At 40.0% G+C, this 15,898-nt stretch overlaps 1 protein-coding gene across 2 annotated transcripts in view; it reads right to left on the bottom strand.

Annotated features, from left to right (window-relative positions):
- trpc5a (transient receptor potential cation channel, subfamily C, member 5a) overlaps nucleotides 1–15,898 on the bottom strand; it is a 179,824-nt gene that overhangs the window by 131,727 nt on the left and 32,199 nt on the right. The window lies entirely within an intron of this gene.

The following is a 15,898-nucleotide window of genomic DNA, read 5'->3' as shown; positions in this document are numbered from 1 at the left end:
TGTATCAACGGTAATAAACTTCTTCCACTTAAGACATCCAGACTGTCCCCCGCCTCTCCACTCACATTCCCCGGACTACTTTAGTATTTCCCTAACACCTCACGGTTACATCCCTCAGTAGTAAAGTAACAACTTCATAACTTAGCTGTTGCTTATTAATCCCTTAACTCCCACCTGAACCGAGCACATTTTCTCCACAAAGCTGAGACGAAAACAATGATGGAAATGTGACAAAAAAGTGAGAAAACATTTACAAAAATATGACGAAAAAGGGGCAAAAATGTCACAAGAAATTGACAAAAAATTGACGAAAAAACGACAAAAATGTGACAAAATGTGAGAAAATTGCAAAAATATGACAAAAATGTGACAAAATGTGAGAAAATTGCAAAAATATGACAAAAATGTGACAAAATGTGAGAAAATTGCAAAAATATGACAAAAATGTGACAAAATGTGAGAAAATTGCAAAAATGACAAAAATGTGATAAAATGTAACAAAAAAATGACAAAAAATGACAAAAAAAAATGACCAAAAAAATGACCAAAAAATGACCAAAAAATTACCAAAAAAAATGACTAAAAAAATGACAAAAATGTGACAAGAATGTGATAAAAAATGGACGAAAAAATGTGAGAAAATTGCAAAAATATGACAAAAATGTGATAAAATGTAACAAAAAAATGACAAAAAATGACAAAAATGTGTTAAAAATTTAACAAAAAAATGACAAAAAAATGACAAAAAAATGACAAAAAAATTGACCAAAAAAATGACCAAAAAAATGACAAAAAAGCTACAAAAATGAGTTGAATACCCAACAAAAAAAATGATGGAAAAAAAAATCTGATGACGTGAGGAAAAAGATCCTCTCGGTTCAGGCGGGAGTTAAGAGGTTAAAGAAACGCTGCCCAGCACTGTTAAGGAAGACTCAGGGGATCATTTATCATCAGGTGTAAGCTGAAAAATAAACTATTGTATTTTTTCGTCTGTCAGAGCGAATACAAAGGCCCGACACCGGGAGGTTTGGTCTCACGGCCGTCCAGCCTCAAAACGCGAGGAATTCTCTCCCCCCCAAACCCCCGCCCCCCCCCCCCCCTCCGCTCGCTCTCCCCTCTCTTTGAAGTCAGCTCTGTGGATATAAATACTCGGCATTAATATTTAACAGGCCACACAATGACAACCCACTCGTCTGCCGTGTCACGTGAGCCGCTGCTCAGCTGATGCCGACACAGACTCTGCGTTTCTACCTTTTAGAATCGGCCGCTGCACAATCACGCGTTCCGGAGCCCGTGCACGATGGCGCGGTGCATAATGGGCTTCGTAATTAGTAAATGAATGCAGAAATATGGCCACAATGGGAATAAGTCGGGACTAAATGAGGCCTTAATAAGATCGAAAGCAGACTCAAAACCTTACGAGAAACCGTAGAGCAAAAGACTGACAAAAACTTTACTAAAACCAGTGTCTTACAATGTCTAGGTCGTATATCTCCTTCACTTTATCGACAAATTCTTATTTCAACATTGGCCTGAAAGTATTTCATGTGTACTTAAAGGGACAGGGAGGGGGAGGCAAAGCAAACGATCAAAGAGTAACAGTATAAACTCATTCATCTGATAAAAGACTACATTCAAACTACATTTAATCATAGACAGAACGATAAACAAGTGCTTTAGTGCGAGTAATGAAGAACTCTGACATGACAAAGACACAGCAACGAGGTCTGTCACCATAACACATTTGAATTCGATATATTGAGGCAGGAAAGTATCGGCCGGCCAACGGAAACCCTGGTTCTAGGATAAGATTAGGTTCTAAGTGAAGATTAGGTGCTGGTTAAGATTAGCTACTAGGTTAAGATTAAATCCTAGGCTACGTTTTACGTTCTAGGTTAAGATTAGGTTCTAGGTTAAGATTAGATCTTAGGTTAAGATTAGGTTCTAGGTTAAAGATTGGGTCCTAGGTTAAGATTAGGTTCTAGGTTAAGATTAGCTGCTGGTTAAGACTAGATCCTAGGTTAAGATTAGGTTCTAGGTTAAGATTAGATCCCAGGTTAAATGTAGGTTCTAGGTTAAGATTAGGTTCAAAGTGAAGATTAGGAGCTGGTTAAGATTAGATCCTAGGTTAAATGTAGGTTCTAGGTTAAGATTAGGTTCTAGGTTAAGATTAGATCCCAGGTTAAATGTAGATTCTAGGTTAAGATTAGGTTCTAGGTTAAGATTGGGTCCCAGGTTAAAATACGATCCTAGGTTAAGATTAGATCCTAGGTTGAATTTAGGTTCTAGGTGAAGATTAGATCCTAGGCTAAGATTAGGTTCTAGGTTAAATTTAGGTTCTAGGTTAAAATTGGGTTCTAGGTTAAGATTAGATCCTAGGTTAAGATTAGATCCTAGGTTAAATTTAGGTTCTAGGTTAAAATTGGGTTCTAGGTTAAGATTAGATCCTAGGTTAAGATTAGATCCTAGGTTAAATTTAGGTTCTAGGTTAAAATTGGGTTCTAGGTTAAGATTAGATCCTAGGTTAATTTAGGTTCTAGGTTAAGATTAGATCCTAGGTTAAGATTAGATCCCAGGTTAAATGTAGGTTCTAGGTTAAGATTAGGTTCTAGGTTAAGATTAGGTTCTAGGTTAAAATTGGGTTCTAGGTTAAGATTAGATCCTAGGTTAAGATTAGGTTCTAGGTTAAATTTAGGTTCTAGGTTAAAATTGGGTTCTAGGTTAAGATTAGATCCTAGGTTAAGATTAGATCCTAGGTTAAATTTAGGTTCTAGGTTAAAATTGGGTTCTAGGTTAAGATTAGATCCTAGGTTAATTTAGGTTCTAGGTTAAGATTAGATCCTAGGTTAAGATTAGATCCCAGGTTAAATGTAGGTTCTAGGTTAAGATTAGGTTCTAGGTGAAGATTAGATCCTAGGTTAAGATTAGGTTCTAGGTTAAATTTAGGTTCTAGGTTAAGATTAGTTGCTGGTTAAGATTAGGTTCTAGGTTAAGATTAGGTTCTAGGTGAATATTAGGTCATAGGTTAAGATTAGGTTCTAGGTGAATATTAGATCCTAGGCTAAGATTGGCTCCTAGGTTAAGATTAGGTTCTAGGTTAAGATTAGATCCTAGGTTAAGATTAGATCCTAGGTTAAATTTAGGTTCTAGGTTAAAATTGGGTTCTAGGTTAAGATTAGATCCTAGGTTAATTTAGGTTCTAGGTTAAGATTAGATCCTAGGTTAAGACAGGGGCGGAGCTAGACACTCCAATCATCAGGGGCTTAGCCCATAAAAAATTTTGGGTCGTGGACTGAAATCCACCTGCGATGGTGCATATATTTTGAAAACAGAAAATACAATACAATGAATAATAATGAGCAGTTTTTTAACAAGCCCTACAGGACTGTAGCCTCACAATAATGATGGCTTACACTTGCATTTCTTTATAGAAGTCTGTGCAAGCCGGACCACAGCCAGGGTTTTACAAGTAATAAAATGAAATCATATCTATGTGGGGGGTCTGGGGGTCCTCCCCCAGGAAATTTTGACTTTCACAGATGTAATTTAGTGCAATTTGGTGTATTTTAGATTAACATATTCTATTTTAATCTCTTGTTATACAATGATGAAACATAGGCTAGATTTGTATTACTTTACTCTTAAAATACACAATTTAAAAACACTCACAATTTTAAGCTGGTAATACTTTTATTAATTTAATTATATTTGTTCGTTGCTGTATATAAATGTAAAGTCTAAAGGAAAAATAACAGAAAGTCATCACATGGATTTTTTTTTTTAACAAGGACACACTCACAACAGTATTAGATCAAGCCAGTTATAGACCAGGACTAAACCAGGATTCATTCAGGACAGAATCAGAACCATCAATAAGAAAAGCAAATAGCAGGACAAATGGCTCACATGAACATGGACTAAGCTAAAGTTGCACAGATTCTGTCCTAAACTAAGACAGACGGTACAAAATAAAGTCTAATTATTTTCTCAGAGCCACATTTGAATCTGTGCATGTTGTGGAGGGCTGAAACAACAATATCAACAGGTAAACTAGATTTTTGAGTTAGTATTAATAGCAATGACGAGCTAAACTTATGTTGTTTTAGTTGTAATTATGTCCACTTCTGGATGTGTTTGAAAATGATCTATTATCAGTTTGAACCCTGCCCTGCAGTTTGGGAACCACCACTAAACTACTGGACTACTTTTAGGTTGGTGTTTGCTTCAGAACCATTAACCTAGGCCAGTACTGCAACTTGCACCAGATACTTCCAATTTATACACACTTTATAGACACTTTTCCTTTTGACAATTGAACCTGCTTTCCCGTTTTTTTTTTTACTGAACAAACTGCAGGGCTCTGAAGCTGCAGGCACTTTTTGCAGTGTCCTGTATCATGTCAGTCCAAACTAAAAACAAGCACTGAGCAGGCAGGGCTTGTCTGACTATTTCTTACCTGTTTCTCGCTCCATTTCCGTACTGTCCTCATTCTGCTCTCTTTCCCTCTCTGTGTCATTTCTCCCTCTTCAAAGTTATGACATATACTGTAGTATTGCAAACGTGTGAAATTGTTGTGTTGTTCTCTCTCACCTGGGTTTCCTTCCTGTCTTTTTTTTTTTTTTTTAAACACCTGATGTCCATGGTGGCAAGTCACTAAAAAATATATTATGTCATAAAAATGAAGCAGGATTGTAATGGAAACATGTGGGGCTTTGCTCATTTAATGTCTAATTAGTTTACTCAAGAACGAAACACAACTAGTGGCACCTTATGGTCGCAGCATCAGGAATACTAACGCTAATGCTAGTGAGGTAAACACTAGTTAGGATGCGAAAGTTAGCCTTCGTAGCTTTCAGGGCACGCAGTTACCGTTCGTGACAGATTTATGATTTATTACACACAAATGACGCGTGGCCACCACTACCTACGATTTGAGAATGTGCTAAAATTGAGCAGACCTCCTCTCCTCCTCCTCTCCTCAGCCTCTGAGCTGCTGCGACTTCTGCTCCCGCTCTGAACAGAACCGGCTAAGGTCCGACTGACAGACAAACAGGAGAAGTTCAGCAGGGAAGGGTAATTACGGCATTACGTTGCCGCATTTGTTTTGTTTTTCTCTGAACGAACGGATAGGAATGCTCTCAATGCTTGCGAAAAAAAAAAAAAAAATGTCAAAAAAAGATCCGGGGCTTTTGAAAAAACATTCGAGGCTTAAGCCCCCAAAGCCACCCCCTAGCTCCGCCACTGGGTTAAGATTAGATCCCAGGTTAAATGTAGGTTCTAGGTTAAGATTAGGTTCTAGGTTAAGATTAGGTTCTAGGTGAAGATTAGATCCTAGGTTAAGATTAGGTTCTAGGTTAAATTTAGGTTCTAGGTTAAGATTAGTTGCTGGTTAAGATTAGGTTCTAGGTTAAGATTAGGTTCTAGGTGAATATTAGGTCATAGGTTAAGATTAGGTTCTAGGTGAATATTAGATCCTAGGCTAAGATTGGCTCCTAGGTTAAGATTAGGTTCTAGGTTAAGATTAGATCCTAGGTTAAGATTAGGTTCTAGGTTAAATTTAGGTTCTAGGTTAAGATTGGGTTCTAGGTTAAGATTAGCTGCTGGTTAAGATTAGATCCTAGGTTAAGATTAGGTTCTAAATTAAGTGTAAATTAAACTGGCTGACACTGAGTTGCTTTAAAGCCCTCACTCCTGAAAGGCAGAAGACTAGACCCTCTCCGCCTGAACAACATCACTCCGTTCTCCGCATATCTAATCAAACCCAGCGCGCCCTTCCATCCTCCCATGCTTCCTCGCTCGTTTCCTCCTCCCTCCGTTATGTTCCTAGTCATGTGGTCTAATCAGAGCTAATGCACTGCAGTCAGAGCCCTATGTGTGCGCCGTCTATCACTCACACAGGAGCGCTTCGGTTCAGCCGCCCCGCGGAAAAAAACGGGGATGCAGAAATGTGGTTTATACGGGGGGGAGGCAGACAAACAAACACATAAATAAAGCCCCCACTGCGGAGGGAGACGGTGATATCAGTGAACAGCGGTGAACACGGAGCTCTGCAGTGCCGCAGCGGGCCATGTACTGATGTACCATGTATCAATTATACGGACGCCATCGAGGGAACAGGCCTCTCCAGATACAACACAGAGGGGAGTTTCCATATGTGCAAGAACGTGCCAATATAATCCTGTCCAAAAGTCGCATCTGACAAAATGGCACTTGTTCATCTAATCTGAGGTAGACACAGGTTTGGTTCCGTTATATTTCATTCCCAGTGCACGGTCCTCGCCTCTGGAACAGCCCGACGGAGGAAATCAGCGCAGAGAACATTCAGGTTTATGGAGCTGAATAAGTGTTAGAGCGGAACGTTTATTTGAGAATCATTAAAACTAAGCATGTTTTTTCTGACTGCTCCATAAAATGCCTCTTTGCCTCTCGCAGATTTTCATTTTGTTGCTGCGTGAAGCTGAAAATGTGATAAGCACCATGATGATTAACAACAGTTTTAGAAGTCTATATGCAGCTCAAGGCTCGATTGCATTAAACAATAAAACATATGCTGTATATAAAATATCAAATCACAAATTAAATCTGTCAGAAAAATCACAATTAGCTTTTTTATCAACCCTGGGAAGGCTAGTTGTCCACCGTGCTTAATTTGAAGGCATTCCCCCATCTTTCCGTTTTGCAGGGAACATTTGGCAAAGACTTGAGATGATGTAATGGCACATTGAGATGCCTTGTGTGTGACATGCGTGGTATAAATAAACATGCTTTGCCTAATGGTGTTTAATGAGAGTGTTCCGGTCACTGTTTCGGTCTGTTCCCCCAATCCATCACATCCATCCAAGGACTCATTTACAAATCATTAAAAGCACTGGTTATCTTGATGAAAAGTGATTTATGAATGAAGTTTGAGTGGATTTGATCTTCTTAAAACACACAAACATTCAATAAACAGTTGGCAATTTGTGTAAATCCTCCCACATAAAAAGCTTCTTCCCTGAAGCTCTGATGACTCTGAACTAGGACTGGGTGACTCCATTTTTCTTTTCATTCAGTTTGGACGATTATGATTTTAATCCATTTGATTGAAAATCAACTTAAAAAGGGTTTCCTCAACTTTCATATGAAGAAACTGCTCAGATTCCAACTCATTTACAGGTGAAACTCAGAAAATTAGAATATCGTTCAAAAGTTCATTTATTTCTGTAATTCAACTCAATAAGTGCAACTAATCTATGATATAGACTCACTACATGCACAGGGAGTCAGGGACATATTGTAATAGCAGAGCACAATTTCTTAATTTCCGTATTGTTAAAATGGCAATAAGAAAACTCCAATGCGTTTTTATTTTAAAATATTCAAATTTTATGAGATTTTTAATTTGGGGTGTTTACAAGGTGAGCCATTATCATCAAAATTCTAACATATAAAGGCTATAGATATCTCACTTTGCATGTAATGAGTTTATCAAATGTTTCATAGTTCAAGGCGAACTTGCCTTATCCGAAAAATGCCTTTTCTGCTCTTAAAAAAAAAGAAAAAATCATGTGGGGAAGCTGGCCTGAGTGATCACAATGGGCAGGCAGACTCAAAGAGTAAGGTTCTTAACAGACAAAATGTATTCTCCCACACAAAAGGAACATGAACAAAATGGCTCCCCCCTAGTGACTACAGCTGTAGTAGGACCTCCCACAGGGGAGTACCACTGGCTTGATGGGTAAATTCCAAATATAACTTTTGTTGGCAAGTTTTCATATTTTATATAAAACAAGTCCAAAATGCAAAGTGTTCAAATCAAATGAATAAAGACATAATACAAACCAAAAATCATACACAAAGGAAACTCAAAGCAAAGTTTAAACCAGTTTCCCCCCTGCCACATGGTTCAGCCTGAGATTTTAAAATGGCCGACAAAGACCATGCCTTCCCTTTGTTCCAACCATGCGGTGCAGGTAAGTTTGTGTACTGACAGATTAACAAGTAAAGCAACGTTTAAAACAGACAATGTGAAGTATAATTATTAACTTAACAAACTGTACATGAATCCAATGACTATTGTTCGCTGATGTTGCAAATTAAACAAACGAAGCAAAGTGACCAAAATAAATAATGGGACAAACCCACTTTGTCCCACTTCATAATAAGCCATGCAGTGTTTTACTTTTATCCTCCTCATGCCTCTATGGAGACTCACAGAAAGAGGAAAAGGGGCGGAGTTAGGCATAGTGCTGTAGGTTCGGCTCAAGAGCAGAGTTCACATTATGATTGTTTTATCTGCACCTCTTTGCCATTTGTTAAACTGAATCTGAATCTGACAGAGAGAAACAAAACTGAAACAGAAAGATTGTTCCCAGACCATTGTGCAAAACATTATTCTTATACACAAAAGTACAATATCAGATACTTTACATTTCAAAATCAAGTATTGCTCTTCACCCGAATGTTACACTTCTTCTCACAGTTTCCGTAACAACCACCTCTAATTGGGTAACACCTCCCGCGCTCCGTCTCCTAATCCCCTCGCACCTCTGTCTGACAGGAAGCCCTCTCTCCTCCTCCTGCCTCAGATAAACCTGCTCACAGACTGACCCTGACCGCCACAGCGCCCTCTACAGCCCCATCGGGTCACCGCGCGGCGTCGACGTTCGCCGTAGAGTTAATCTCGTCCCGGGGAGATAAGAGCGAGGAGCAGCGCTCGGCCAAGCACTGATATGACACGGGGAGGTGAGGCGTGTTTATATGAGAGTACAGGAGGATATGTTTGTGATAAATTAAACATAATAAATCATATATACATCGCTATCGCAACATGAGGAGACGCAATATCCATATTATAAGAAGCGAAGATGCGCATCGGTAACATCAGGCCCTCCCGCATAAAACCTCTGGCACCAAAAATGAAAAACCAGATCAAATGCTAGTTTAAGTACTCCTTATGTTTCCTAGAGGAATTACTAATGAAGATAAACACAGCTTCAAACCACAACACACGTTAACTTAAAAGCATGTCGAGATAAACCAGTTACTTATAAAAGCTCAGAGTTAATCACAAGAATTGTAGGACCTATTTGCAATATCGCGATAACGATATTTTCCATTCTAAATCAAACACAAATTACAAATAATTATTTTTTTCAGCACCACAAGACTAAAATTCAACAAAATTCTGACATGTTTAATGACAACTTTAACTACAACTTTTACACATTTATAAATTCAGCGCATTTTTTTTTCTCAGTGATGCTGTGATGTATCATGGCTTCTCGCGATACGGATATTGCATCACCTAATACCACAATACAATATTTTTTGCGATATACTGTGCAGCCCTATGCGTATATTTTTGCATGATCGTAAAGGAAACAGAACATGTGAAAAGAGATGTGCCTTTTGCATCTATCTTAAAGCAGCACTAAGTAACTTGTTTACCTTAATAAATCCTTTCCGTAGTCCCTCTGGGGGTACTATAAGTGTTAATGGGATGATTGGGGGGTCTTTCATCTCCCCCTTGGTGTCTCTGGCCAGAAAACCATAATTGCGACTTCCCTGCACCGACCCGGAGGCGCAATACACACTAATGGAATCACGAAAAAGAAGCTAACAGGCTAACGGGCTAAGCTAGCTGCGGGCTAGCGCCACCTAAACAGTATTTACAGCCAAGTTTGAGTGGCAAAAAATGATCTCCATTGTGTAATTGGATGAACAATATCCCTCTGTCCCTTTGTATTTTCTGTCAGCGTAAGATTTACTCTCACGGACAATTAATAAGTAAAAAACCATAACATGCTACGACACCTGCAATGGCGCTCATGGCCTCTAGGGGCACGAGTTGCTTAGTTATGCTTTAATTTTGCAAACATTTGCAAACATAAAATTAAACAGAGGAATGAAGGACAATTTGGATATGGGGTGAGTCGTATCGTATCGCATATCGTTATCGTAATATTTTTTTTTTATATCGTTGTCATTTTTGATATCGTTGTGGACACGGTATAATTTTATGGTTTATGCTGCTCCCAGGCGTAAGGGCTGCGATTTTGAAGTCATTTGTCCCTTGTTAATTATATTGCCAAATATATCGTTATCGTGATATTTCTTTTATATACCGTGATATAGATTTTAGGCCACATCACCCAACTGTTTGCATATTTGAAAGTATCTTGGATGCAATGAGCAACGTCTGGGCAAAGATTTCGGTAAATCTGACCGAAAATTGCAGCTATTGAATGTGTTTTGGATGCTTATGGCCTCTAGGGGCATGAGTTACTTAGTTACTGTTCTGAACTGTAAATGATAAATCCTTATGGGGCATTTTTGTACAATCATGAACGATTCATATTAATGCATCTGTTGCTCACATGAGTCTGTGCTGAAAGTTGATATATGTTGCTGTGCATGAGAGATAAGGGGTCGGTTCATATGAGCTTGCTGAGCAAAATAGTCTTGTTTTTTTCTTTCTTCTGTAAACAGGTTTGAACCACTTTTCTGCTCAAATGAATAAATAAATGAAATGAAGCCGCGGTCAAGTCTCATGAGCTGCATCTGTGAGCCAGACAGAGCACACTCAACGGCACAGTCTGAAGACACAGTGTCCAGAGTTAAATCCATCCCAAAGCACTCGAAGTTAGCGGCAGGCTCAATAATCCAATGTGCAGAGAGAGAATCTTATCCAAAGCAAGAGTCCCAAAGAGCCATGTGCAGCTCCTTTTGTTTCGTCACGGTGGAAAGTGAAACCGTGCGAGGGAGTGCATGGAAATCAGATGGTTTGTTTAGGAACTCTTTTGTAATTACAGTGATTCATGAGACAAAAGATCAACTTGCAATGATATGAAATGTAGATAAAACGACTGTAAATCATTATGAAATTCACTAAATGTCCTTATGTCATGATTTGAACGAAAAAGTGTGTCTTTTCTGACATTTATTGCAATTCGATGTGTGATTCACAGATGTATTTTATAATAGATGAGAGAACGGCTTAAATCATTGCAGCCTTTGCACATTCTGACCTCTCTCGACTTCTCTCACCCCCAAAGGCGAGTCGTATTTTCACCGTACGGTCCATTCAGTCGCCCGGTCGATGTATGGATCGTGCGCTGCAGAGTGAAGTGGCTCTGACGTCTTTACGAGCCAATCTATTAATACGAACGGGAGGGTGCAGTTCATCAGCCTCACCACAGGGGGGGTGTGAGTCACTGCCCCGTTACTGTCGGAGGGTGGGACAAAGTGGAGCCAAAGTAAGTGTTTTCTGTAAAAGATGAAATGATGCCAGGACTGCGCTCTGGGAATCTGCATCAAAACAAACATGGCGGCTTATGCAAGTGTGAAACAATGGGATACAGATGAACGGGGATTCAGGGAAAGCAGGAGCCGAAAAAAAAACATTAAATTACCGTTATCGAAAGATACCCCGCCCGAGTCACCAGTGAAAGAGTTAAAACGGTCAGAACACCAGATATGCGAACATGTAGTTAGACAGGCGATGACAGAAGATGGAGAAGACGCATTTCCAAAAAAGAAAATGTCCAAAGGTTTTCCCTGATCATTATTTAAAAGTGATTGGATTCGCAAAACTGCCATATTATTCATATGCTGAAAGTCCTTTCCCCTATAGTCAACATCATGCACTTGACTTTGGATATTGTCACCACTTTTGGACCCCTTAGGAAATAATTAAACCATAGTTCATATGTGCTGGAAGAGAAGACTTTGAATTTTTGTGACAGTTTTTGTTTCGTGTGAATTGGCCCAAGAATTGGCGATAAACTAGGAATTTTCACCTCAATTTAAGCTATTCAGAATGTTGTGATGTCACGTGAACGCAACCTATATATAAAACTACATTACAAAGGATTTGGCGATCAGATATCTGTGTAAACAAGCCCAAATAATATAATCTTCCATTGTGAAAAATGGGCCCTCGAGCTTATAAACAGAGCTTGTGTCTCACGGCGCAAAGGTCCCGAGTTGAATTCCAGGCCTAATGTGTGGAGCTTGTTCCTGTGTCTGTGTAAATGGTCTCTACTTATATCAGCAGTTTTCCACCTACATTAGGCACTCGAAGCTCTTTACATCAAGGAACCGCTCATTCACTCGCTCATTCATACACCAGCGCACGCAGACACTTGAGGGAAGAGTCTTGAAGTGTCTTGACAAAGGACACAAAGACAGTGTGCACCTGCAGGGGGCGGGATCCAAACCCCCGCTCTACCAACTGCACCGTCGCCCCCTGTCACCAGTGTACGCAGACAATAGAGCAAGGGTGCCCAAAGTGCGGCCCGGGGCCCCTTTGCTGGTGATTCGGCACACAGGATACATTTTTGATCATAAATGTATTATGTAGTGGTGGGACTTGATTAAACATTTTTAATCAAGTTAATTACAGGTCTGTAATTAATTCATTGCAATTAATCACATTTGAATGAAAAACAAAAACAAAAATGTTTTGCACCTAAATTATTCAATAATTAGAAACATGAGTTCAACAACAAATGTATTTATTGTTGTTAATCTGTATAGTTATTCAAGTAAACCAAGGCAACGTGCATTTAGAGCGATTTAGACTATTATTGTTTTGTTCTTTTATTAAGACAGAAGGTTTTGTTTACCTGCTTTACAGACGCTTCTGAGGAAGATCACAGGAAGTGATCGAAACTAGTAAAGCAGGTAAACTAAACCTTCTGTCTTACTAAAAGAACAAAACAATAATAAAAGAACAAAACAATAATAGTCTTAACCAAAGAAGACAGTATGAACCTTTTACAAAGTATAGCTATTTAGAGTTCAAGTGTTTTAGGAACTCTGATCACTCATGTAACTTGTAGACTACATTAAAAATAAATAAAGCAAAAGTGCCATAAAAGCTGTAAACAGAAATCAAAGTGTCATTTCTTATCCTGACAAGGGTTATTGTGGCTCAGAGTGGGCTGGCTGGAGCTAACGCTAACATTAGCATCGAGGACGTCTCTGTATTTGAGGCTAACACTAACATTAGCATCAAGGACGTCTGTGTTTGAGGCTAACGCTAACATTAGCATCAAGGCCGTCTGTGTGTTTGAGGCTAACGCTAACATTATCATTGAGGACGTCTCTGTGTTTGAGGCTAACACTAACATTAGCATCAAGGACGTCTGTGTTTGAGGCTAACGCTAACATTAGCATCAAGGCCGTCTGTGTGTTTGAGGCTAACGCTAACATTAGCATCGAGGACGTCTCTGTGTTTGTCCAACATGTTTTACATTGAGATGGCATTTTAGACGTGAGTATCTACGGTGGAAGGAGAACTCTTTTTAACACAACCTGCTCACAGCAGTACAGCGTCTATCGTCCCATCAGGACTCACCCATTCACTCTCTCATTCATGCACCAGTGTACGCAGGCACAAGGTAGTGTTCAATAGGGTCACCTCTTTAATCTCAGTGGGACTTTTCTGGTTAAATAAAGGTAAGAGATAAAATAAAAGCTTAATATCCCCGCTCATATTTATACTTCTGCTTATTGACTTCCTCCACCGCAGCAGCAGAATCAACAGCCTCCTCAGCCAGATATTTTCTTAACTCCACGATCCTCTCCCTTCACCTCATCACTGACTTCCCTTCCTGTGTTGATTCATTAGCATACTCACATTAGCACTTAACCGAGCGTTGACATAGCGCCGCGCTGAATGAACCTTCTCCCTCCTGACTTCCTTATTAAACGATATCTCCACGCAGTTCCTCTACATCGCTCGCTTTTTAATGGTTTCCTGAATGGTTTGGCGTCGCGCTCAATGACCTCGCCGTAAATTGAACGAGCGGATGTGCCGCACTCATTAAAAACCGGTAGCCGGGCGCGGACTTTTCAATCACGGCTTTGAACGCGGCGCATATTTCAGCCTCTTTTCCAGCGCCGTCACACCGAGACACTCCATCTCGCTTCATTATCTACAGCGCGAGATCAAGTGGGGACAGTTCATCATTTTACACATGCTTTTCTTTATGTGAAGTGAGTCTGACTTTGATGAACTGACTTGGCTTTTGACGGTGAATTCCCCGTGTTTGGTAGGGTTTCCCGAGGCTTCCCCCCCGACGACGTAAAACTAAAGTCTGGTGTTTCTGATGAGACTCTACAACCCCAGATGTGGCACTTTTGGATCAGAGTGAAGGTTCTGTTATTGTATGTAGGTACTGAGTGATGAGAGGCAATAAAGTTTATCTTATCTTGTCTTGTCTTACAGCTCCAAACCTTTTCAAGGGTGTATTCAGACCTTCGCTGTTTGGTCCACTTTAAACGGATCAGGGTTCGTCTTGAACGCTGCTCCGGCTTTTTTATGCAGGTGTGAATACAACAAACGAATCCTGTAGCGGATCAAAGAACCGAGACCCACTTTTTCAGGTGGTCTCGGTCCGGCTTCCAAACGGACTCTGGTCCAGTTTGCTCCAGGAGTGAACATAAACCACTGTTGATCCGAAACAACTGCGGGATACATGCGCATTTTTGGGTTTAACAAGCCACCGTAGCAAGGCACCGTGAGAAAAGTTATCCCTTCGCGGCTGCTAACGCTAATACTGGATGGAAGCTACAAACAATAAGCCGTGGACAGACCTGGAGCCTCCTGGATGTTTGGGCAGATGCACTAACACAACTGCGAGAAAAGACACACAAAAATGCAGAGGCTTCGAGCGTCTCCTGAACAGCCGCGGTGTCAAAGTGGAAAAAACTTCGCCAAACTTAAATGAAAGTACGAGACGCATTAAAGAAAAGTGGATCAAGACCAACAGTTTGTCCCGTGGACTTAATGGAAACAAACAGCTCAGCAGACGACCCTTCATCCGCACAAAACACCTCTTCCTCCAGCTGCTCCGGTGAAGCTGAGGTTAATGGTCAGTGGTTTAGCCTCTCACGTTTCTTTTATTATCATAGTAAGCGTCAAATTTTCATTTTTATTTCATTTGTTGTGGTCCTTGCTGTCCAATGTGAGCCTCGATCGTCACACACGTGTATGTGTTTACAAAATATAGTTCTCTTGCAAAAAGTACAGTCTGAATACGAACTGCACCAAACGAAGAAAAGTTTGCTTTTGATCCGGAACAAACAAGCGGAGCAAAGGACTTTTCTGGTCTGAATACACCCTAAAGTTGACCTCTTTGGACCCAGGAAAGTCCCACTATTGTACATGTTTTTAGAGGTCAATTTCATTTGTCACATGAAGGTTTTGTTACTTATAGATTCCCTTTGGAGTATTTTGTATTTCAAAATAATAAACTGAGTGATAATAACACTAAGTTACTCCACCATATGTACCTGAGTAACTGAACCTCTGATGATGCGTTTGTCATGCCCATATATGGAAGTGTAGAGGCATGTCTATGTATCTGCAGAGTCAACATTGAAAATGAGGGAGTGGTTCTCAGCGTCATTTGGAAACTTCTTAAGCTTTTCTTCTTCATCCATCAGGTCAACTAAGTATTTCCACCTCGTCATGTCTCTTGCCATAACAAGACATTTCTTCAGAGTCATTCCCAGTTTTTCCCAAGAGGTCCTGCCTGCAGGCCTCCACTGTGAGGTCCCTCCAGGCAGGCTTCACTCTCAGGTCGCCTCCACTACCACTAAATGCACGGGACTATCCACTCCCTGATTGGTCAGAGTCACACGCCTGAAGGACCCCTTTTGTAAACTCCACTATCCTTAAGGGGAGACTCTACAGGCAAAACTCAATTTTTTCAGACAAATTGGTCTCTGAACATACAAGCTTTCACCCGGAAACAGAAAATATACCTAATCTTCACAATAACATGTTTAAATATTGCACTGATTCAATGTTCCTCCATAGGCTTATATGGGACAATGCCATTTCAAGGGCCTTTTTCTCAAAACACATTTTTCTGTCATTGTGTCACTATGTCTACGTCAGTCGGAC

This window comes from Gobius niger (genome assembly GCF_951799975.1).
Source record: "Gobius niger genome assembly, chromosome: 21".
Classification (NCBI taxonomy): Eukaryota; Metazoa; Chordata; class Actinopteri; order Gobiiformes; family Gobiidae; genus Gobius; species Gobius niger.
The sequence above is the reverse complement of the archived record's forward strand: the minus strand, read 5'-3'. Positions and strand labels throughout refer to the sequence as shown.